Source organism: Eupeodes corollae, chromosome 1 (assembly GCF_945859685.1).
Source record: "Eupeodes corollae chromosome 1, idEupCoro1.1, whole genome shotgun sequence".
Taxonomy (NCBI): domain Eukaryota; kingdom Metazoa; phylum Arthropoda; class Insecta; order Diptera; family Syrphidae; genus Eupeodes; species Eupeodes corollae.
Genome location: NC_079147.1, coordinates 242947489 through 242973771, shown reverse-complemented (window position 1 = coordinate 242973771; position 26283 = coordinate 242947489).

The window sequence follows — 26283 nt, the reverse complement described above, 5'->3', positions numbered from 1 at the left end:
TTCTTCCCTTTAGTTACTACCGAAAAAAACTTGAATGCAAATATCGGTCGAACGTTCTTGCCGAATACATTTTTAAAGCTCCTATCTTTTGCATTGCTATTGAAAATCATGGATAAATTGAATTACGAACTAGAGAAGCAAAATGTTCAATAATTTATTTTAAAGAGTCTTAACTTTAGAAAAGTTCATCAAAAAGCTAAGGAAAAAGAAGATCGTCTCACTTGTCCAGATTTGAAAAAAAGGTAACACTGTTAAAAACAGAGATTTTTATTTTGCAAAGGACGCCAAGACAACTGGTAGAAGTCCACTAAATCTTTTTGCCTTAAGTGAGTCCAATGATAAGTCGTTGACAGTGACTTTTACCAACAGAAAATCCTGTCCCACCACCGGAACCAATCACAATAAAACTAAATGGAAACGAAAAAGATTATCAGCGAGAAAATAATTATCTTCCGAAAAGATTTTCTAATAAAAACTGAAGGCTGAAGGCTAATTTTTGGCGTACAAGGAAACCAGTTGATATTAAAGTTTTAGGTAGTCTAAGAAAATTGAAATAGGGAGGGAAACCATCTCAAATGCCTTGCATCTTGACATCTACGATTGCTGATCTCAAATATGGTTTCGACAGACGTGTAGGTGGCCGCATTTGTTCTGCACAAGTCGCCGAAAACGTGTTTTGTTTATAGCGTTTTAAGACTTTTGGGAAACCAGTTGAAATCGGTCTAACCCGGATTTCCCTAATTACGAATGTATGCATCACAGACGTCTACGGGGCTGCATTTTCCTGGCAGACGTTACAGAAAATACGTTTATTTTGACGTTTCTGGACTTTAGAGAAACCAAGTGAAATTTGTCGCATTCCAAAGCTATTGACATCTTGAATTCGAATGTGTACATGACAGACGTGTAAGTGGCCGTTTTCTCTAGACACACGCTATTAAAATCGCTGGGTTTTTAAGCAAACTTTTGGATACAAAAAATCAGAGTATAACTATGCAGGGTCCGGCAAAAAAACCTCCTGTATTTTTAGTCGTTTATATTTAAAATTATTTATAGATAAAATGGTATTCCGGGTAAAGATAGATAGAGGTATACGTGCCGTTTTTAGTAATCATAATGGCGTGGCACGATGAGCATCGCGCATTTGTCGTAGAGGAATATATCCGTAATGATTGTTCTGCGATTTATTCAGCGAGGATTTCGCATTCGATTTCAACTTGGATGACATGATCCTGTTTCGGATGGAAAAACAATTCAAGTTTGGTTATTAAACTTTAGAGCAACGGGTTCTGCGATAAAGAGAACATCGTCTGGCCGCATGTAGCATGTGTAAGTGCGCCTATCCAGCAATCTCCAAGGAGTTCAGCACTTAAAAATGCAGCTACCCTTGGATTGTATGATAGGAGTGTAAGACGAATTTCGCACATGCATCCCTACAAAATAATAATCGTACAAGAATTAAGTGAGAGAGATTTTGCAACTCGAAAAGTTTGTTGTGAAGACATTCTTCAAAATATTCTAGGTGGTGCTGTTTTAATTTCGTCTGACGAGGCCCATTTTCATTTATCGGGTACTGTTAATAAGCAAAATTTCCGATACTGGGATACAGAAAACCCTCAAGAAATTCATCAACGACCACTTCACAGCCCTTATGTGATAGTTTGGTGTGCTGTTGCTGAATTTGGTCTCTTAGGTCCGTATTTTTTCGAAAAAAATGCTCAAAAAGTTACAGTTAATGCGGATCGCTACTGTCACATGATTGAGGCCTTCCTCCAACTAAACTTAAATCAGTTTACTAGGATCCACAAAGAAGTCTGGTTCCATCAAGATGGAGCCACAGCACGTGATTTGATTAACAAGTTTTATTGGCGTTTTTTTCATGGTTTTCGATGACAACCTATTTTAATGAACAATAATTTAAAGATTTTTACTTCCAACAAATTAGAGCTTAACTAGCAGAAGCTTTAGCCAAACCAAACCATAGAGTATCGTGATAAAAGTCGTGAATGCTTAATAGTATTTTATCAGTTGTATTGCAAAGGTAATTTCTTGAAATGAATGTAAGTTTAAAATGACTGATAGACATTTTAATTTAAAAAATTGCTCACTATCGCGATTTAAGTCGAGAACGTTAATGTGTATGTTATCAATTAATATTTGGTTATATACCAATACCAAATTTTTGGCTACCGAAAATAATATTCCACATTTCAAGGGTCAAAATGTTGCGGTAAAATTTAATACAAGTTTCACTAGTCTATCTCATATACTTTTTTCTTTTTTTTAACCTTCATTTCGTCATTGTGGCTCCAAAATATTTGAAGAGTTCAGTAGAATCCTGCTTTCCATCAGTCAGTGTCCTGCTCTTATTGTATTTTGGAAAAGCAAAAAAAAATAAGTTTCAGTGGTAATGCGGAGTTGTGTGATAGAAGGTCCACATTTTCATTTACTTTTAAAATTTGTGACGGGAGGTCACAAAATACACAATTGTGTGACGGATGAGTCACGAAGACGGCCTTATTTAGTGTCTGAAAGATGGCCAACACAAGGAGAAAAACGTAAAGTGGATTCTTTTTCAAATTAATTTCGAGTCGAAAAACCCTCCACCTTACAGAAATCCCAAAAGAACTGACTGGACGAAATTCAGTCAAATTGCTAATTCCAAACTAAGCAACTTACCGAATCTCACTGAATCGATAGGAGACCTTGAATCAAAGGTGAAAACCTTTGAAACTTCTTTCAGTAAAGCTTTTACAGTCTCTTGCCCAGTTAAATATAGCCGTAAAACCCTTCCTTTTTGGTGGAATGAAGAACTGTCCAGTCATAGGAAAATGACGAGGACAATTTTCAATATCTGCCACAAACATAAATTTTACCAACCGTATAAAGACCCTTTTAAAATTTACAAGCAAGCCCTGTCATCAACCAAAAGACAAGGCTGGAGAGAATACTGTCAATCAATCGAAGACATAAAGGACTCCGCAAGTAATCCTTCATTTCTAAAAGAGAATGATGGAACCTGGACAGCCTCTCCAGCCGAATCTCTTGAGCTACTGATGAAGTCAATTCAGTTATAACCAGAGAAAATATTTTGTGGGCCATCAATACGTTTTCTCCATATAAATCCCCAGGCATGGATGGCATACTGCCAGTTATGCTTCAAAAGTTGCATGATGTGGCAGCTCCATGGCTGGAACAAATTTTCAAGGGATGTCTCCTTCTCAAACATGTGCCCATGTCGTGGAGACATGTCAAAGTCGTTTTTATCCCGAAAGTGGGTAGGCGAGGTCACGAATCCGCGAAGGATTTCAGACCAATAAGCTTAACATCTTTTGTGTTTAAAACCTTGGAGCGTCTTCTTGATTACCATATTAGAGAAATCCTAGTTGGATGACCTCTCGAAAGCTCTCAGCATGCTTATCTTAAGGGCAAATCTACGGAGACTGCCCTCCATGGGGTAGTGCGTACTGTAGAACAAACATTCCATTATAAACAATTTACTCTTGCCACCATCCTAGACATAGAAGGTGCTTTTAACAACATCCTTACCGAATCCATAGAAGAATCGCTCGTTAAGTTCGGTGTAGAAGACTTCATTCGAGAATGGATTATTTCCATGCTCAGAGGTAGGAAGATTCGAGCCACTCTAGGCAATACAATCGCAACAGAACACGTGAGTAGGGAAACACCCCAGGGTGGTGTCCTTTCGCCTCTTCTATGGCTTCTGGTCATGGATACAATTCTCGTTAAATTAAAGTGATGTGGAGTGAAGGCGGTAGCCTATGCGGATGATTTGGTGATATTGATGTCAGGAAAGTACATCTCTGTGATTAGTGAAATCACGGAGTCAGCTTTGAACAAAGTTAGCAACTGGGCCACGAGTTGTGGACTAGGAGTTAACTAAAGTAAAACTGAACTGTTGCTCTTTACCACCAAAACTTAAGTACATCCCTTCACGCTACCTCAACTCAACGGTCCAATCCTATCATTGTCTTCCAGTGCAAAATATTTGGGAGTTATACTCGACCCTAAACTAAACTGGAAACTTAATATTGAAGTACGGGTTAAGAAGGCCTGTGTTACATTCTACACCTGCATCAAAACTTTCGGCAAAAAGTGGGGACTTCAGTCGAAGATGATTTTATGGACGTACACAGCCGTAGTATGTTCAATCTTAACATATGTTTCGATTGTGTGGTGGCTAAAGAAGGTTCAGAGAACAGCTTGCGTAAGCACCACAGGAGCCTTAGTAAGAGTTTTAAGGTTATTTTCCCATCTAGAGAAAATTGGGAGGACGACATCGAGTCGATAGGTTTCGACACAACCATCTTTACTGACGGCTCAAAGATGGAGTGCGGAGTTGGTTCTGGAATCTTTTCTGAGTTTCTAAATGTAGCTAAATCCTCTAAATCCTGGCAATAAGGGAGGCATGTAAGATACTTAAACAAAGCCCAAACCAAAACCGAAATGCGGCTTTCTTTACAGACAGTCAGGCAGCTATCAAAGCCATTAACTCGGTCACATCCTCATCTAAATTGGTCCAGCAATGTCACGATGTGCTTGCGAACCTGAATATTAACCTCGATGTCACCCTGATCTGGGTTCCGGGCCATAGTGGCATCGTGGGAAATGAACGGGCTGACGAGCTGGCCAGGCAAGGATCGGCCCTTCATAGCTCACTTGCGGAAATGGTTAACATTCCTCTTGGTGCTACCAAACTGAATCAAACCGAAGGTGGAGCAATTTACCCAACTGCATTATATCTAGGAAGGTATGGCCCTCCTATAATAAAACCCGTACAATCGATCTTCTATGCAGGCCAAGGCAAGACATAGCCAGGATTGTTGCGGTTTGTACCGGACATTGGCCTAAAGGAGTTCATGCGGAGAAGTTGGGTATCTCCTATAACATTCTTTGACGTAGTTGTAGTGACCAAACAGAAAGTGAAACGATAATCCATTTGCTCTGCAAATGCCCTGCTTTGGCAAACACTAGAAAGAAATACTTTGGTAAAGCATTCTTTCACGAACTTAATGAGCTATCTGAGACAAAGATTAGAGACTTTATCTTTTTTCACAATACGACAAAATGGCTCTAAAAGTAATCGCTATGAAGCTTCTCTATCAATCTGTCCCTTTCAATCACAGGTCAAACGAGTTTTTGGTATCAACACGACGCACTACAGCGCTAATTGAATCTCAGGCTAGTTTGCCTTGAGATCGCCATTTCTACCTACCTACCCAAAATCAGCAATAGCCAATTACAACCCAAGTTCATTAGACCTGTAATAGGAAATCGCCCATTTTTAGAGCCCAACCCATGAATGTGGTACAAATAAAAGGCTTTTTTTTGTTTTGAGGTAGACATCTTTTAATAAATGTTATTTTCAGTCTTATTCCAAGGCCTCATTATTTCAATTACTCTGGTTAGCGTTATCATTAAGAAACATATACGGGACATAACGATACTTTATATATTAAAAAATTAACTCTAAAGTGGCTCTCCCCGAAACGATTGAGAAATGTCGCACCGCTCTCCCCGAAACGATTGAGAAATGTCGCACCGCATTATAAAACTTGAAAAAAGAAAGTATACAAAAACACCTAATCGTTTTCTTATAAGTTTCCTACATCGACTTTTTAGAAAAAAAACTCTCAAGGTCTGATAGGGAGCTTTAAGCAAAAAAAAATAGGTATAAAACCCGCCTTTTTGATTTAATACTTAACGAACAGAAGGTAAAAAAAAAGTTTAAGCCTTAATGACCAGAAGTATGAATTTGTTTAAGTTCGAAATCTATACCTATTTCCTTCCGCAACCACGCTTTGATCTTAGACCAATATTTAAGACCTTCTCAAAAGAATAGTGCCACACAAGTCTTCTCAACTTAGATTTTTTGTTTTGGCTATTTATTTATTCAGCTTAATACAAGCTATCATAACTTAACTTAACTTAACACTAGCTTAACAATTTTTTTTTTGCAGTTCTTGTTATCAGTTTTCAACATTAATTCATGTGCCCACATAAAAGCTCTTTAATGTACAAGAACTAACAACTTTGATTTTATTTGACTTAAAGTTACAAGGGACGAGGAATTCGGACTCAAAAAGGGAAAAAGTAAGGGGTATCTTTCAGAAGGGATTTGGAAATGTTGAAATTGAAGATTACCATAGCAGCGTTGCAGTGACGAAGAATTCCGGACATTGGTTCAAAGTGCCCGTAATTAGTGCAGTGATGAGGGATATAGAAAAAGGAAACCGATCGCAGATTTCGAGGGTTGGTGTTAAGATGAATATCACTCAGGAGTGCAGGGGAATCTATATTGCCCATTAACAATTGGTGAGCAAATTATATATCAGCGTTTTTGCGTCTAATATATAAGGGCTGCAAACCTATTAGTTTTAGTCGATCGGCATTCGGCATAAGGAGGCAAGTTGGATGTATCAGGGGAGGCCACGTAAAGCAAATCGAACGAAACGTCTTTGAACATTTTCAATTCTGAGTGAATGGTTTTCATAAAAGGGAGACCATACTTGGCATGCATATTCAAGATGAGGTATTTACATAGGGTTTGGAAAATTCTTTTGACCATCTGTTAATAAAACCGAGAGATCTATTAGCTTTATTAATAATTTGGTCAAAACGCGTATGGAAATTCAGGTGTTTGTCACACATAATACCAAGATCTCTAATAGAATCGACTACGTTGACGGCGTCATTAAGGAAGTAGTATACTCTATGAGATGGGATATGTTTGCGCGAAAAGGTCATTTGTTTACATTTACCTACATTTAACTCTAGGAAGTAATGCATGCAGCAAACAAAAAAGATATTAAGATCATTTTGTAAAAGTAAGGAATAAGATGGAGTAGAGATGATCTTAAAAATTTTCTTATCATCCGCAAGCATTAGGATATCTGAGTTTTTTAATTTAAGACAGACATAGTTAACAGATAAGACGAAGAGAAGGGGTCCAAGGTGACTACCTTGTGGGACTCCAGAAGTTGCATGTATAGGACTGGAGACTGAGTTACGGAAAAGGACTCTACAAGTTCTATTCGCAAGATAGAAGCTTATCCAGTTTATAAATATAGATTGAAAGCCTATAGCTCTTAGTTTGAGATAAATTATCTTATGGGATATTTTATCAAAGGCTTTACTGTAATCAGTGTATACAACATCAACTTCTTTGCCATTCTCAAGGGCTGACAAAACTTTAAATATAAATTCAATTAAGTTAGTCGTAGTGGATCTTCCTTTAAGAAAACCATGTTGAGCGGGGGAGAATAAAGGCTTGCAATGGAAAGTTTTGGAATGCATGAAAGTTTAGCAATAGGTCTATAATTGTTAATTTCAGTTTTATTGCCTTGTTTATGAATGGGAAATATATATGAATCTTTCCATATATGAGGAAACACACCGTGGGAAAGAGAGAGTTCAAAGAGTACAGGTAGAGGCTTTGACAGAAAATGCAAACATTTTTTTAGAACAACTGATGGGGCGCCATCAGGACCAGGGATAAAGTTTTCTTTGAGGCTCACGATTTTGGCAAGTAGTACCATTTCTTCAGTTATTGTAAACTATGAAAGGGAGGTTTGAGTGCAACCATCTAAATAACTAAAGTAGTGTGGATCAGGATCATGCAGATGTTCAGTATACGATTTGCTAAAGTAATTACCAAATAGATTTGATATGGTTGTTGGATCAGAGGAGATTATGTTGAAGAAACTCATTGAAGGTGGAAACCCATCCGATTTTCGGTTATTTTACATTTGGTTAAAGTATTGGTTATAAAGGTATTCCCTTAATTTAGAGAAAGAATTATAGGCGAGAAGATAGTTGTTGTGATCAGTATCAGATTTGGACTGCAAAAAGATCTTCCAAAGTTTGTTACGGGTATTTCTTAAGCTACGGAGCTCTCTGTTGTACCAAGGGGAAGCAGAGGTGAAATAAATAGACTGATCTTTTGATTTTTGACCTTTACACAACATTTTGCTCTTTAACCCATTTTTAAAACAAAGTTTTTAATTATGAACACAAATGATAACTATAACTGGCTCCTCAAAGGCATAATTTCATAACTTAAAATTTAAAGTGAGTAAGGATAAAGTAAAAAACGCATTTTTTCATAATTTAAAAACATTTCAAAAATAATAAAAGTTCGTTTGACATTTTTTTCGGGTGAAGGATAAAGTTTCGTTTTATTTAAACAAAATCTTAGCTTAAAAACTCAAAGCCTCTGAAATTTTTTCCAGATTTAAAATTAAAAATTTTCACTAATCCACCACGTGTCCTTACCTTTATTGCAAGAAGTGAACAAAAAAAAATAATAATCCAAGTTAACGTCACCAGAGAGTCAAATTGTTGCAAGGACTGCGTTTGCCTTCTATTTTTCGTTTGTTTTTTTATTTTTTGCTGAAAGCGAAACCATTGCTGCAGCGAACCGCAACATTCACCACATATTCAACGCGACATGGATCCGGCTAACAGTTTAAATGAAAATATAAATTCTTGGATTAAACTTCATCTATACTATATAATACACACACAAATGTACATATCAGTACCCACCCATGTTTGTATGTATATGAAAAAGGACGAATGAAATGCAGAAAAAAGGAAGGACTCAGGACTCATGTGTGAGTTACTTTTTAAGGTCTGATCTTTTTATTTTTTACTTTTTATATAGTTTTGTATGTGATATACTAGGTAGCTGTTTCTCTCAGCAGCTCGATGTCTTTAACAAGGAACTCCCTCCTGAACCCATAAAAGTCATGAAAGTTTTTTAATTTCCTCATTTTTTTTTCTTTCTTAAATTCATTTATTCGCCTTGGAAGATTCGAAAAAGGGGAAGGGGGACATCAGAGATACGACAAAGGCAACGACGAGATAGAGGCAAACGGCGAGCGACGCGACAACGACGACGACGGTGGTGTAGCGATATATTAATTCTGGAAGGAATCTAGTTCCGTATAATTATTTCTTTTTCTTCACTTGTGGGTATCCCGGGTACTGCCACCCCTTGAACTGTGCTTCCAATGCCCGTGAGGCCGTGAGAAACTCCCAACTTTAATTTTTGTTTCTTACACAATTTGGTGCAGCTCTGGGTGATCACATCAAATCACACTTTCTCTCTTTTCTTTTTCTGTCTCTGTCTCTGATTGTTAGGGTAAAAAGTTTAAATTTGACAGAAAGTGACATTGTGAAACTTTTTTGCTCTTCTAAACTTCGTCTCTAAAGAAGAAACAATCACACATCTCTCCCCTCCCCTCCCTAAACCAACACCACTACCAACCTGTCGACGTTTTTGACAGGAGTGCATGTAGTAAAATCTGCGCGACTCATTAGAGTTCTGAATTGCGTGTTGATGTTTTAGCATGAATGTTGACGTTTCCAATTGCAGGGTTAGCAGTACTAGTTCGTTGTAACCACAAAGCTTTTTCCTGCCATCCACCATCCATCCCATGGAACACCATCAAGACGGAACACAAAGTCATGTTATTTAACAAGCAAAAATGAGTGTCGAAAGGCGCCCACGCACATGGGTTTTACCTTATACAATAAAATCAGCTTGGTACTCTTGCTATACTTATGGTAATTTACCGACATGAAATAGACGGAAATGTTTTTCTGTTCATTTCCAACAATGCATTTGCCGAATTTATTGTAGGTATACGAATACGAATTACACGCGATTCAAAAGTCTTTGACTGACGATTAAAGACTATAACAAGCACTTGCCACTTAGAGAGTACTTAATGTACAAAGAGTAAGAGAAAGAGGAAAACAAGGTACCTATGAGTACCTATTGTTCTTTTTTCTTTTCGTTGAGCGGAAAGCAAATTTGCGGTCATAACTACGCCTTTTAACGCTTTTCGAATAAAGTTTTTGCTTTTCTTGTTTTTTTTTTTGTCAAGTTTGGATTGACATTATTAAATTATTTCAGTTTTGGTGTCCTTGAAAAAGGTTAGTTTTTGGTAACAACATTTCTACATCCGATAAAATGTAACCAACCGGAACATTCAAATTGGTGTTCGTTAAGTTGGGGTGTTCTTGAAAAATTATGGAAATAGAAGAAAAGTTCAATATCGTATTTTAGCGTGATAAAATCATGATTTTCTGTCAAAAAGGACAGGAAAGTGTTTTTAAGAAGAACTAAGGATATTCAAAATAAGACTTGACACATCAATTTATCAGTAATTTTAATAAAGGGTGCTAAATTCTCTCGACGTAGACTAGCTTTTTAAATAGCACGATAGTAAATGCTAATTCACGGTTGCTAACGTGAAACCATACCAAATGCTTAGTTCAATAAATCATATACATTACGAGATGTGTGACATGTTGCGCCATCTTGATCCTACATATCATTGATAAACGAAAACAGTTAGTTTTCTGTGGATACACTTTTGGATTATCATCACCCAAAAAAGGGCAGTTTTCTTCACGTTTCCTTACAAACAGAAGGGATCTTCATTGCTACACAAAATTCGATTATGAAAATTTTAAACTGAACCATCATTTTAAAAATAAATTTGCACAATTCTGAAATGTCAAATAAGGTCGCTGGGATGCAACCTACATTGATAGCTTCACATTTGTCTGTCAATATTTCTACAACCTTCAAAAATTCAAAGTCGTTTTGTCAGTTTGTTCTCGCAATACTTAAGCTCAAAACCATTTCTGCCGAGTTTTTTGTTGCTTTTTATTGGCTATCGTGTCTTGTAAAAAATGCAAATTTCGTTTTCCTTAAAAATTTACTAAAAGTTAACAAAAATACGATAAAGTAAGTTGTATTTCGTTACCGACATATTAAGTAAACCAATTGGATTTTTCTAAGAATACTATCTTACAATAACAACATTTTTTGAACAGTATGTAATTATTTTGAAGTCAATAACTGCATTTATTCTCGAGATATTCAATCGACAACACATTTTTACAAACTTTTATTATTTTTTTAAGTCACGTAATGCTTTGAGAAGAACGAGATGTCAAAAAAGTTATTCCATTATTTTGGAGGTAATATCAGTTTTTCTTCCGAAAAATATTTGAAGTTCAAGATATTTGTTTCCGTTGTTTTTGATTTACACTAATTTGGTATCCGTTGCAATATTACCAAAAAGATTCTGGGATGCGTCCCACACTGTTAATTTCACATTCCGTCTATCCATTTGTCTTGCTTAAAAGTTTGTAGGTTTTCGTGTTGGCTTAAAAAAAGTTGTCAATTGAAATATTCTTAAAATTTTTAAATTACCAAACAATATTTTTCATATCAAGAAAAATTTTTGTTCGTTAAACAATGTTTACCAAATTTAGTAGCATTTCTTAAAAGTTTGTATTTCTTATATAAACAAATACAAATTGGATGAATGAAATTAATTTGAAGTCAAAACCTTCTATTGTTCACGTGATATCAAGAACCGAACATCATTTTCACCAAATGTTCGCACTGTTTTTTGAAGATTTTATTTTCTTTTAAAAAAACGGAATTTTTCAAAAATTCACTGAATGTCGAAAACAATCAAATTTTTGAAAAGATATTTGAGTCGAAGTACAATTTTAACCGACTTCGAGTAATGTTGTTTTTAGGTTCTTTTTTTATCAAAAAAAACTATCAATTTGATTTTTCTCAAAATTTTACCGAAAAGTTGAAAACAATATTTCTTATAAGATAAAATAAGTTTGAAGAATTAATTTCAAGTTTTTGAAAATATGTTTAAGCCGAAAATCAATTTTTACGAACTTTTATTCATTTTTTTGTTTAGATTTAAAAAAAAAAAAAAAACTATCAATTCAATTTTTCTCAAATTGTTTTAGAGATGAAATTATTTTATATTCGTAAAATTTTCGAGGTGACAATTTTTTCAACCTCATTTTTTTACAGTCTTTTCTTCATCTTTTGATGAAACAAAATTTAAATTTGAACTCTTACGGTTCTTAGGTAAGTTTAGGTTATAGTGGCTGTCCAAGATGGGAACGGACACACTAAGGCCAATTTAATGGCCAATTGTGATACCACATGAATTTTGAGGCTTCCTCCTAAGCTCAATGGAACCAGCTTGAGTCCCTTACGAAACGTGAGAAGCTGATTATGCCGATATGATTTAGATAGTTAAGATCGTTATAGAAGAATTCTCCTAAGTAATTCTTGCGTTTTCGAGCCAGATTAGGGCATGTGCAGAGAAGATGAAGACCTGTTTCCTCCTCTTCCTCGTCGACACAGCTTCTGCAAAAGTCATTTGAGAATACGCCTAGTCTCGTGGCGTGCTTTCCTATTACACAGTGTCCGGTTATGGCACCTATTATCGAGCTTATATACTTGATTGCTTTAAATCTAGTGTTGGCCAGATGTTTTATTGTGACTTGACAATCCGTGATGTTGCTCCAACTGGTGCCTGCCCTACTCACAGTGTCATGCATAAGCAACAGTTTACAAGTAGCAATTGGTATGCCAGTACGTGCCAAAAGTGGTAGAATGGGTAGTACTGTACTGTTCCTGGCGAGTTCATCAGCTTAAAGTTACCTGCAATATCTCTAAGGCCCAGCTCCCAGCAAAGGTGAATATTAAACTATTGTGCAATCACCATTAGAGATGATCGACAGTTATGGACTGTTATAGAGTTTGTAGAGACAAAGTCCAGAGATTTGATAGCGGCCTGACTATATGAGAAAATACGGATATCAGTTGTTGATATCACGTTTTCTTTAAGGCAGGACAAGACTTATTTTATCGCCAAAAGTTCGCCTGGAACACTCTACAATGATTGGGAAGGCGGAATGAGAGACTTAATTTCGGTCGTTCAAAGTACACGACTACACCAACCCCTTCTTTTGGTTTTGAACCATCTGTATAAAAATGGATTGACTCGTCTTCCAAGAATGCCCTATCCTCCCAAAAAAATCTAGAAGGTATAGAAATCTGGAAGCTTCTGTCAAATTGCAGTTGCAGGATGGTGTAGTCTGTGTGCTTTGCAATTGATTATAAATACCTAATAATTACGGAGTGGTCAATGCTGTTGTTAGTCCACTGCGACGAAGCTTTGTGGCGAATAGCAGAGCTTGCAGTTATTTGTTTGTTAAATATGTCAAGAGGTGTAAGGTAAAGTAAGGTGTCCAGTGCCGTAGATGGGGTCGCGTGAAGCAATCCTCTATTACATTAGCAAGCTGAACATTGGACTTTATTTAATTTTTCGCGGTTTACAGCTTTCTCTAAAGCAGTCCACCATACTGCCAAACCGTACATTAAAATGGGTCTTATTACCGATGTGTATAGCCAATGCGTGATCCAGGGTTGTTAGCCCCATTTATTACCAATGGCTTTTTTGCAAGAAAAGAGAGCTACAGTAGCTTTTTAGACTCTTTCCTGTACGTTGAGTTTCCAATTTAGTTTTTTATTTACGGTTCTTGAAATATAAAAAATAAATTAGGTAACACAACATTCCATTGAGAACTAATGCTTAATGACTTAAAACTCTCAACCCTTCCTGTTTACAAATAATTTTGGCAGAGATTTGGGAGACCTAAAATTTTAAGCCAAATCTTAACGGCTAATTTGAGAAAGAACTTTTATTGACAAGACTTATTCTTGGGGGGTTTGTCAAATCCTCGCAAAAGGAAGTGCACGTAAAACTTTAGATGACACAGGCAGGGTTGAACCCAAATCTCTGTCATGACAGTCCAACGCACTTTGCCAGGTATACTTCTTGAGATACGTCTGAAGAAAAAAGGCATTACGAACATACAAACGTACATACGTAAAACCTTTGATCTAGCTACGTTGAAGAATCGATAAATGTCAAAACTTTGAATTCGACAAATCGGACAATGACTTGCTTTAAGAATTGAGAAATCTCCCAAATTCTGAATTGAATCCGAAAGGTTTAATGATTCTCATTTTAATTCCTTGAAGGTTTGTATATCCTTTTTTTGCTTTAAAGTTCTATACCTCTGCAAAAGATATACCGGAAAAGATTTACAATAAACTAATTAAAGCTGAATAAACTTTGTATTCGGTCTAGAACATAACGGTATTATGATTTTTTCGTCAATTCCGTGCAGTCAAGGCAACAATGAAAGAAAAATGTTCATTATTCTCATTCTTATAATGGTTTTTCATCACAGATTCCAAAAACGGAAAGTTAGAGCCTTAAAATACTTGTTCTTTTTTAACTTTGCTATTTTTTGGATGTTTCCTCAATCTTCTCCAGTTGTGGACTTTCAATCGTTTTAGAGTTGAAATAATTTACTAAATTAAGCAACAAACCAAAATAGTGTTAAGAATGAAATATTTTCACAGAGTTGTCGCAAAATGCGAAAGTTTTTATTTCAATTTTCAATGATTCAGAAATCACTTCTTCTCTTTTGAGATATTGAAACTATACCATTTTTTGATTTTGGAAACAAATTAAATCCTTTTTTTAATTAATTAATTTTTTTGACTTTTTACAGACTTGAAATTGAATTTAGAACACGTTATTTTTTGTATCAAAATATCATTCAAAATTTAATTTTTTTATTCTAAATCAACAGTTCCAGCCCGTTCAAACTCAACTAATTTATAACTTCATAGAATGTGATTTGCTTGGTAGTTATAAGTGCTTAGATATTCAAGGAATTCACTTAACTAAGTATCCTACCCTGGTATTTGTGCTGGAATGATCGCACTACTGCTTAATATTGGAAATTATTTGTCAAGTACTTAAGTTCCAGATTTATGGTTTCTCCGATGATGATTGATACCTGACTTTTTGAAGCAAAAGTATTTGGAAATAAGCGCACTTTTTGAAGCAAAAGTATTTAGAAATATACTTTTATTTTGCGAACCGTCGGTGTAAAAGATTCTGTCCGCTCCTATGTTTGCGATAAGTTCTTTGTAGCATTTTGTATATAGCCTCGGACGTGTTTACTTTTTTGTGGTTAGCCAGACTGATTTTTATTTGTAGAGTGTTTCGTTTCCATGCTGGAGCGTTATTAGACACTACTATCACATCCTGTTCTAGAGCCATACAGAATACAGATAAAGTAACCATGTTAGTTGAAGCAGATACTGAGTACTCCTAGTTGTGTTTGAAGAGCTTTTTGACAGTTTCGAATATTTGGTGTGTTGGACTTATGGCTTTGCTTAAAAGCCATAAGTCCATTCTCCTTTCTCCTCCTTTAAACGAGAAGTTTAAAGGATACATAACCACCTTCAACTCTAAGTGCTTCAACGTTTGACGATCCAAGGGCACCTGTTGGCGTTCTGAAGCATTCGTTTATAGCTGCGTCGATTTTGGAGATGTTCTTTTTTCTAGTCCACATAAAGAGGTTTAGGCTGTGTTGTAGTTTTCCTTCCACCAGAGCCTTAGCAATTCGAAAAGCTGTTTCTATATACATATGTGACCCGTTTTCTTTGAACAGATCATTTTTAATGCGTTGTTCCTTGATTTCAATCCGCTTATTACCTTGTTGACATATTTATCCTATTTCAAGTTCTTTGTAAACATAACTCCAAGAATCTTTGATTCTTTTTTTAATGGAATAGAAGTGTTACGTTAGGAGAGTGGAATGCAAGTACATTTTCTTTTTCTGCAGAGATGAAGTTTCTCTATTTTTGAGGGTGGTATAATTTGTTGACATTGACAAGTCCTCTTGTTGAAGAATATCTTGAGCCTGACTTGGGATACCGGACGCTACAACATTGATATTATCGACTTAAACTCCAATAAAATCGAGATAATAAGTTGGTTGTGAAAGCTCAGTTATCAAGGAGTCTATGTATGCGTTGTACAACTCTACAGAAAGTGGTGAACCTTGAGGTGTGCCTCTGTCCAATTTTCTAACAATAGAATCTTATCCATCCACATTTACTTTAAAAGTTCTATTAGCGAAAAAGGATATAACAATCTCAAGTATTTTCTAAGGTACATTCATTTGTAAGGCTGCTCGATTGCAGGAAGCGTTGTTACTCTGTCAACAGCTTTTTCTAAGTCAGATGACATAACAATACTGTTCTTAGTTTTCGACACATTTTCTGCTAGTTTATGTTCCAATAGATGCAAAAGCATTGATACTCCTCTATTATTCCTGTAAGCGTGTTGTTCGGTGCCTACCTTTTTCTCAAGTAACAATTAATTCGTCTTGCTACGATTTTTTCGAAAATCTTGGAGAGAACGAGAAGAAGAGAGATTGGCCGATATTCACCAAAATAATGTTTGTTTCTGGAGCTTTTAGGAATCGGTTTAATCTTTGTTCTATTCCAGTCATGTGGAAAAGTCCCAGTCGATAAAATGTCATTGAATAATGCACAGATTCTTTTTTTGAGCCTAGCTTCGCTAAGTTCAACCATCTTGTAGGTGATTTTGGCTTCACCCATACTGTTTGCTTTTGCAGATTTTAGTGTCATTTTCGATAAGCTCAATTTTTTCTGTAAGGAGATCGTAAAAGTCTTGGTTGGGTGAAGAGTTTGTAGATCAAAGTTTAACTTGTTTGCTAGAATATTATCTTGAAAAATATTATCTGCGCTGTATGATGCTCATTTTTCTGCAAATATGTTGGCAATTTTACATCGTTCTACTTCGAGTTCTTTATTGGCTTTCATTTAGGACAAAAGCCTGGCATGCCTATAACATTTATGCAACTCCATAATAATCTTATATCAAGTGTAGGATTCATAGTATTTATGAAATTGTCCCATGAAGCTCGTTTTCATCAAAAAACTCGCTATTCGACACGCTCAAATAGTTGAGTATCCTAAACTACACCAGCTTTGGAAAACAACTTTCACACATTTTCAAAAGTTTGAGCTTTCAGAAAAGTGGATAGGTTAGGTTAGGTTGGAGTGGCTGTCCAGATGGCATTGACGCACGTAGACCTCAAGGGTCCATTGTGATACCACTAATGAGGTTACTCATGGGAGATTTATAAACTTAAACAAACCATTTTGTACTTTTAATAAAGTTAGAGACGTTTTGTGTCAATCGTTGCCAGTTCACTGGTATTATCGGAGAAGGGATTACCGAGAAAGTTATTCCTTCTAATGGAGAGTGCTGGACATGTACATAGAAGGTGTTGGACTGTTTCCTCTTCCTCCTCGTCCATGCAGCTTCTACAAGAGTCATTTGTGTAGACCCCTAGCCTCAGAGAATTTATTCCTATTAGGCAGTGTCCTGGTATTACTCCAATTGTAGAGCTTATACTTTGTCTTTTGTCAAGCCTTTTGACCGTTTTAAGTCTATGTTTGGCCATATTTGCTTGGTACTCTGTGACTATCTAGCATTTGTTGATTGTAGAGCATATTCCTTGAGAAGATTCAGTTGTTCTGAAAAGATACCACTTCCAACTCCGTGATCGGTCTTTGAACCGTCTGTATAGAAGTGTACCGCATCGTCTACCAGGGGTCTCTCTTCTTCCCAGGAGGATCTTGAAGGGATGGACACATAGAAGCTTTTACCGAATATCATTTTTGGGGTGGTATAGACTAAGCGATCTGGGATAGATCTGAAACTGTCTAGAATAGTAGTAAGTCTAGTATTGTTACTGTTCCATTGAGAGGTGGCTCTAAGCCTCACACATGAGTTGGCTGTCACCATTTTGGAGAAGATGTCAAGAGGTATTAGGGTTAAAAGCACTTCCAGTGCTGTGGTTGGTGTTGAGCGAAGTGCTCCATAAATAGTATCGGTCTGATTACCGAAGTGTATAGCCAGTGGGTTATTTTTGGGGAGGAGCTCATTTTGATCATATGGCCTTTTTACAAGAAAAAAACACTTTTTTACTCTTTCATCAATATTTACCTACCAATTTACTCGTAGTTTTTTGTCTAAAATGAGGCCTAAATATTTAGCTTGGTCGGAAAAGCTTAATGGTATTCCTCTGATCTTGCGTGGGCTAATCTGATGAATTTTATATTTTCTCGAAAAGAGTATTAATTCTGTTTTATGTAGATTGATTTCCATTGCTTAACCCATTTTGTTAGCCTATTTAAGGCATTTTGTGGAAGTTCCGAGAGAACTTGGGGGTTCTTCCCAGATATAGATATTGCAATGTCGTCAGCATAAGCAATCACCTTGAAACCCTCTGCTTCCAATGATGTAAGTAGCTCGTTTACTACCATAAAAGAGGCGAAAGGACCCCACCTTGGGGAGTGCCTCGATTCACCGATCTGGTGGTAGTAAAACTTCTCCTGCTAGAAGTTATTGTCCTGCTTTTGAGCATGAGATTTAAAAAATCTATGAGTGATTTCTCTAATTTCAGCTTATCCATTGCTGTTGTGATTGCCTGGTAGAAAAGGTTATAACCGCTCAAACCTTGCTGCGATAACATCAATACTTCAACCAACTTGTCCAATATAACCAATCCCTTAGCAGAGAAGAATGTATAAAAGTATTATAAGTTAGAATAGGAAAAACACTGTTTACTTGCACTAAGGTACTAAAGTTCCAAGTACAACTTCAAAAAAACCTCTTGAAAACTAAATTGGTGAATAATTTAAAGATCTGTAAAATAATCAAAAACGAGAGCATCTTGGTGTTGGTGATAGCATTTTTTAATTATCTAGTAATTTTGTATTATTTATTGAAAAATTATGAAAACAACAAATAAGGAAAACTCATATTCATCATTTAAAGGGGGAATGTCAATTAAAGGCTTGATAATTAAATACAGCCTTTGATAGACATTTCAAATCCCTTCTCAAAAAAAACCCTTTCCCATTTTAATATTTGTATAATGGCAGTTCAGTAGGTATTATTTGCTTTTCTCACCAAGCATAAAAAAAAACTTAATTTTAACTAAATTGTAAGTATAAAAATCTCCATTCTACACATGAAAACCCATCCCCTCCCTCTTCACTATGCATATGCCTCTGGCATTGTTTGACCTGTTTTAAGCATTTCAAAGCTCACAAACGTTTCAACAATTGCTCACTTGTTTCAAGCACTCTGCGGGGAAATCAAAACTTAAAATTACTGCAAATGACTATCTTCTCTTTTTTTTAAATGCAATGCTATAAAAAAAAGTAGTTAGGGAAGGTAGGTAGTGGGTACCTGTACACCACCAACCCCTTTCTCTTCTAATGGATATGGATATACCTACATAGCTAGCTTTATTCCGCGTTCCCTTAACAAAATTCAATTATTTTGATGGTTCATTTGGTTGAGAAGGTAGAAAATATTCGCCCTTCGATAATTCCTTCTTTTTTTGCTGTTGAAGGGATGATGTCTGTGCGGTTTAGGTTGATGGAATGTAATCCGTTGCAAGATTAAAACGAACAAAAAAGACTAAACTAGAAAAGTGTCGGTAGAGATAAAATTGCAATTACTAAAACGAAAACAAACAAAAAAGTATAATTTAAGGACCAGGAAAAAGTTCATAAGGATGACAGATGCATGCGATGGTACTCAACTATGAAACTCGTCTATCGTCTTTTACCCTCCGAATCAGTTGGGTTATAAGCTTCGTTACGAAGTGCCCTTGTGGCGCATCAGATTGCAGAACGGAATCCAAAGAGGCATTTATTTATTTTTTGCTTCTGGTCAATATTTAAAGATAAGCAAAAGCTACCTGTTTCGGAAAAACAAAGTCAATTGTTTGGTCGCCACATCCAGCTGGTATCCTCCTGAATTGGATGAAACACCTCTGGCGCAATACCGCCACAGCCATCCGTCGTCGCCGCTACAATATTCCTCTTCGGTCCTTGCATCAAACTATCAGGATGACTACGATGATGATGATGATGATGAACAACTTAATAGCAGAAAGAGTCGCAATGGGTCGTTCGTTGTGTGTGTATCTAGGAGTATATAGGGGCACCCAAACCCAAGCAAACCTTTTACCACCTACGCAACAGGAGCAGCATTCAATTCTGTGGGACAGCTAGTACGTGCAACTTCTGCTGTTGGCTGACAGCGATAAATGCATTCCAAATACATCATATCCTGCATCTATGAGCGACAGACAGACAGATATCCCTACTACATCGTGAGGTGGGTAATAAAACAATATGTGAACATGAGCAATACACCCAGTCGCCAGTTCCAGTCAGAGTAGCAGTCGCAGTCTCGCAGTCAGCCAGTGGCATTAGTTGAGTATAGCTGATGCTGAAGCTAAAGCTGATGGAAGCAGAATGCTGCGGGATAAGAAGCAAGTGTCCTGGATCCTGGTGATGCTGATGGAGATGGTGATGCAGATGGAGATGGAGAGTTGCATTTGCAACAACTTCTATACTCTTCACCTAGGTGTACGATTGTATGTCATTTAGATGGTTCTTCTATTTTTTGCCCAGCATGAGTTCAGTTGTTGGAAGGTTAGATATAGATGCATACATTCATATGGGTAGCATGGCAGCCAAGTACGTGAACACAAGACATCTGTGTACAGAGATGTACTTGGGACAAGCCAACGACGACGAGTGCCGTCACGAACACTGCATAGCAATTCCATTTGGTGCTATAGTTGAAAGCCACTGAAAGCCGAGAGTGAGAACACTCGTTGCATGGATTTTAGTATTTTGCCCAATTTAAAAAGTTCCATTTTTTTCTTTGTCGTTGAACCCTGTTGTGGTCCTTGAATTTTCTATCGTATATAGTCCCGCCAACAATTTGGAAGTACCACTGCCCAGCCCACCATCGTTGACGACGACGGATGACGCCTCCTATCTTCCCTCCCGGCAGCATCTAGACTGACATGAAGGTTAGAGATACTTGGTTTGGTATACCCACCTCCTCCTACTATAGAAGCTTAGCCAAGTCAGCATGTGTTTGGAATAGTTTTTGTTTTTTTTTGTTGTTAATATCTTCAAATTTCTGGCCAAAAAAAGATGCTTCCTGTGCAAAGTGATACGAGTATCATATCATACACTCTCTCCTCTACTCTGATGTAGAAATGAAATTAAATTTTTCTTATTGTTTTGCAAAAATGTACTAATTATGACACCAAAAGGCTATCCGTCATGGTTCTATGCGCCGCCACCGTTGTGCAGCTGTCAGTTCATTATTTTTGATAGAAATACAGCAACTTTGTGTTAGAATGATGCAAGTTGAGGGAAGAATTTTAAATGTGTACATGGAAACGCATATGTGAGGAGCATTAATGTAATTAGGTTAACTTCAACTAAAACACATGCTTCTCGAGAACGAAGGACTTTTATAAGCACACATATAACATCATACACAGAGCAAAAAAAGAACAAATACAAACAAAATTAAAGTAAAAACTAATTCTATTTCCTTAGAAGAAAATTTTAATAAAAACAATAATAACCACAATTAATTCATTAGTTTAATGAAATCAAATTTTCTAAGAATTTTTCCAATATTCTTATTTAGGAGCTTTAAAGAAACAAAGTAAAGATTTCAATAGTTAGTTCAAAAATCGGTTGAAAACTTTTCAGAAGCTTGTTTTTAGTTGAAGGTCGAAGCTTTTTAAACGCCTTAAATAAGCTGACATAAAAGGATTATTAGCTAAGACACAAGCAGGTAAGAATAGCCATCGGCAACAAAGTTGATAAACCGTAAAAAAAAACCGGTTAGAAGCCGTTCATGAGTTTAGTTCCATTAATAATTTTTTAAGGTGTCATTTATGTAAGCTGATCATATGTCTTATATGAGCTTATTGAAAGCAGTTAATATTTAATACCAAATCTTTGTATAAACCCGTCTAATGTCTTTAATATTCCAGTGGAAAACCGCAATTAAACAATCATGGATTAAAAATATAAATAGGCCAACTTCCAACCATTTATATTTAAAACAAAAACCTCAAAATGTATCGATTATTTATGAGCTGTTTGAAAACAGCTGTTTTCAAGTACAAACACTATTGACCAGACGTTAAGAAGCGTGATAAAGGCCGTTGATAACAAATCTCGCTAGGCCTGGCTGGATAGATACTTTAGTGAAAGAGTTGTCGAACAAAGGAACAAAGTTAGTCAGGGCCGGATTGAGGGAGGGCAACCCGGGGCCTCTACAAACGGGGGGCCTCACAATAGAGACTTCGGAAAATGTTTGTTTCAAACTCCAACTAGTAAACATCTTTTCCTTTGATATTCATTTTTTTTTATTTTTTGCCTTTACCAAAAACCTACAGTACTTTGAACATACATACATGATTATTTAATTATATTAATCTTAAATAACATAAATCATTGATCTGTATTTCACTCCAATCAGGCAATCAGTGAAATATCAAAATCATATGACAATGCTGCAAACATGAGTGGCAAATACAAGGGGATGCAAGCTCTTATTTTGGAGAAAAATCATTTATCAGCGTTCGTACCTTGTTGTGGTCATTCTATAAATTAAGTGGGAAAGTCAGCTGCTAACTCTTGTTCATCGGCTGTTCAATTCTTTGATTTCGTGCAGAATTCGTGAACGGTTTTTCCAGCCAGTAGTAAGTAAATAAGTAAGTAATGTTGTTTATTTCACTTTCTCCATACATTAAATTGTTTCTTATATTTTTATGATTTGATTCAGTTCTTATAGAATTAGTAATAATTTAACAAATGTATTATTATTTCTTTAAACAAAAAGGTTCAATAATGACTTCTGTCGTCTGTCGCAATCATTACAATTTTTTCTAAAAACTTCCCTAGACTTATAATTATTTTTAAGGCAAAAATATAACTAAGATACGTTTCAAATTCTACTTGTTAAATTAATTTATGAGTTGTTGGCGATAATTCAGTGCTATTTGTAAGTAGGTATTTGATGATGCAATTCCAATCCTTTATTCCATTTGAGAAATCTGTTATAGTGTTCATATGAAGTGAACCACTTCCTAATGTCTCTCGGCGAATACTTCTTAAAATTGGGCAAGTTCCCACAAAATGTGCAAGGGTCTTTCCTTTGTTTAGATTGTCAGTTTCTGTCCTTCGTGTTCCATTGAGCATAATAAGCCCTCTCTTGCTGTCAGAATCCAGCCAATTTCGGAGACATCCTAGTCTTCCGAGACGTCACCAGCAGTATAATCAAGCAAATGGTATAAGGTGTGTGTTCTTGTTTGTTGTGCTCTTTGCAGAGACTCTAAGTGCTTGCGCTCGGTTATTTTAACTGCTACGCCATCCACAACCAGCTTAAACAGAGTTTTGTTTATCACGATCTCATCCAACTGTTCTACATCTTCCCGATTGAGGATATTTTCCCAACTCCTTAACCAGAAAATCTTCTTTTCAATTATCAGCTTGGCTAAAAATATTGGTAACCTGTTATTTGCGTAAACATTGAGAACTCTTTTCACATAGTACATATGACATCTCATCGTGTATTCAAAGACACGTTTCAACTGGCATTCAAGGTTCAAAACATAGTTAGGCAGAGCCAGTACTTTTTTGTAGAAGTATCTTTGCATCTTTTCAACTTCATCATGTTGTAAGTCCCCCTTTACTTTTGCTCCATAAACAAGAATAGCTTTGGTAACCGCGTTGAAGATATCGATCTTAGAAGTTGATTTGACACCTTTATTAGTGATTAACCTATTCCATGTAAAATGTAAGCTCTGTTTAGCTTGTTTAGATCGTTCTTTGAAGTGCCCCGATAGGCTTTCTCCGGAAGCTAGTCATACACCAAGGTACTTGTATTTGCTAACTACTTTAATGGTTGCTCCGTTGAGCTTCCAGTTTTCGTGTTGACTAAGTCTACCACATCTTTTTCTAAATACCATCGCCTTCGATTTCTCCGATTTATAACAAGATTCCACCGTTGACGGTATTCTGACATCTTATTTATCATGCCTTGTAGTATGTCTGGCTTATCAGCTATCAGCACAATGTCATCCGCATACATTAGCAATCGAATTTGCATTCCATTCAACGAAATACTCCCTCCTATGGACTCATGGGTATCATTTATATAGAGTGCGAAAAATAGTGGACTCAGCAAGCAACCTTGTTTAACACCCATCGTTGTTTCAAACCAGTCTGACAATTGTTCCCCATCCCATACCGCAGCTGTTGTTTTATTATACAGATCTCTTATAATTCGGATGAGTTTCTCAGAAATCCTTAAGATTTGCAGTTTGTATAAAAGTCTTCTTCGGTGGAACGCCGCTTTAAAGTCAATGAAGAAACAGTAAACTTTCTTGTTCTCATTCATTTGAAGTTTTATGATATTGAAGAGGTTAAACAGAAATTGAGGTTGGAACTCATTTAGGATATTGGCAACGGCCTAGTTTCTGATAAAGCTTCATTTCCCATCGATCACCGAAATCAAGCATCAGTGAGCGTGGTTAGTAGACAGATGAGGGACCGTCTCGAAACCTACCGCGTGCTGTTGTCATGTGTTCTTTCTGTATGTTGTTCTTTCTCTTCTGTCCTTCTGTCTTGTATTAATGTTTTGTGTTGTTATCACTTTACAAAGTCTAGTCGCTCAAGGTGCTGTGTTCTCTACTCTGTACATTTATGTGCTGAGTACTGTGTAATGTAATGTAGGATACTATATATGACTTTTCCCATTGCTGTAGTCTTGTTAATAGAACTGCGGTAAGCTTTTTGCAATAGTGTCCATAAACGATATCTCTCTATAGTTTTGGATGATGTTCTAATCACCTTTTTTGTAAACTGGGAAAATAATAGTTTTTTTGAAATCTGGTTCTACTTTTCCACATTCAAGCATTCGATTGAATAGTTTAGCTAATACTGATTGTGGGGCTTTGGTAAGGAACTCATATGGCACTCGGTCTTGACCTGGCGCTTTATTCCTTATTTTATTTTGAAGAAATTCATTTAGTTCGTTGACCGTGATAGGGTTGTCGAGGAAAGGAACAGCAAGATTTTGAAGGATGCTTTCGATATGCACTGGAGGCATGCGTGGGTTGAGTAGCACCAAGAAATATTCTTTAAAGTCTGCACTAGTCAAAGCGTTTCCTTTCACAAAAACAGTTGTTTTCAGCTCTTTTGCTAAACTCCACCAGTCCTTAGACGTCTTTACATCTATCAGGTTTGCGCCAATCGATTTGTAGTACTCTTTTTTTTGCGTTTTTACAAAGATTCTTGTCATTTTTATTTGTTCGAAGATAAATTTCTTTAAAACTTTATGAGGCACTTTTCCTAAGTTTTTGTAACCAATAGAAGGACTTTTTTCTTGCTTTTTACAGCCAGTACAGAGTGGCACCGAATTCTGATTGAGAAATTATCGGAGAAGAAAAGCGATCAGTTTTTAGTCTTGAAAAAACTCAGCGACACTAGTTGGTCTTGTCGAGCTGAAGCTACGAAAGCCTCAGTCAACGGCTATTCAGAAATCGAAAAAGCTCTAACCAGAATATATATAAAAAATATCCCATACTGATGAGTAACAAATTGCACTGGAGTGCACTCATTTTCAAAAATGAAAATATAAAAAATAGGCTCGATAGGACAAAACCGTCTATCGAAGCTCTCTCTCCTGAGCATTGAAAGCGATTTACCCCGAGAACAAGTATTCAACGAAATCATCAACGATTTTTCAGCGAGAAAAGACGGAAAGATTCCGTTCGTTAACCTTAATATTTAATTTCAGATAATTCTTTTTGTCCGTTTATATTTATATGTGTTTGTTCAATCCTAAAGGAATCTACTTGGTTTCACAAGAAATGATTTGTTGAAAACCTCGAACCTTTACTTTATTTTTAAAATAATTTGGGTCGAAGGGGCCTCCGCTCCTTTACTGCCCCAAGGCCTCTGGACCTCTAAGGCCAGCCCTGTGTGTAATAACTGTAAAAGGACTTCTTTCAGTCACAGAAACACTATTCACATTGAGATGAATACTCAAACAGTATTTTTAAAACCTTTCATACATTTGAACACAGACCCCTCACACAGCTCCTTACTAGGGAGTAGTTTTTGGAAAACAGAGTCATGTATCAATCTTTACCGACGCGACGGTTCTAAAACAGAGTAGGTGTAAGGTCTAGTATCTTTTCATATATTAACTTCCCATAGGAAGTTATTGTAAACGGTCCGATTTGTCGAATTGAAAGTTTTGACATTTCTCGACGTTTCAAGGTCCCTAGAGTAGAAATAAAAGATTTTTAGAGAGCTGTCTGTGTGTGTTCCTTTATAAAAAATTATAAACCTAGAAAATCTGAATACTAAAACTTGGTAAAAAATTACTTTGAACTCAAATATCTTTTCAAAAATTAAAACTATTGGCTTCAAACTAATTTTATCTCACCGAAAATATTGTTTTTGATGTTTAGACAATTTTTTTTTTTAAATCCAAGAGTCAGTTTTTTTCATAAAAGACTAAGATCTACAAAAACAATTACGCAAATGCTACTAAAATTCATATTGGTTTTTGACTAAAATTCTTGTTTACAAAAATAGATTTTTAA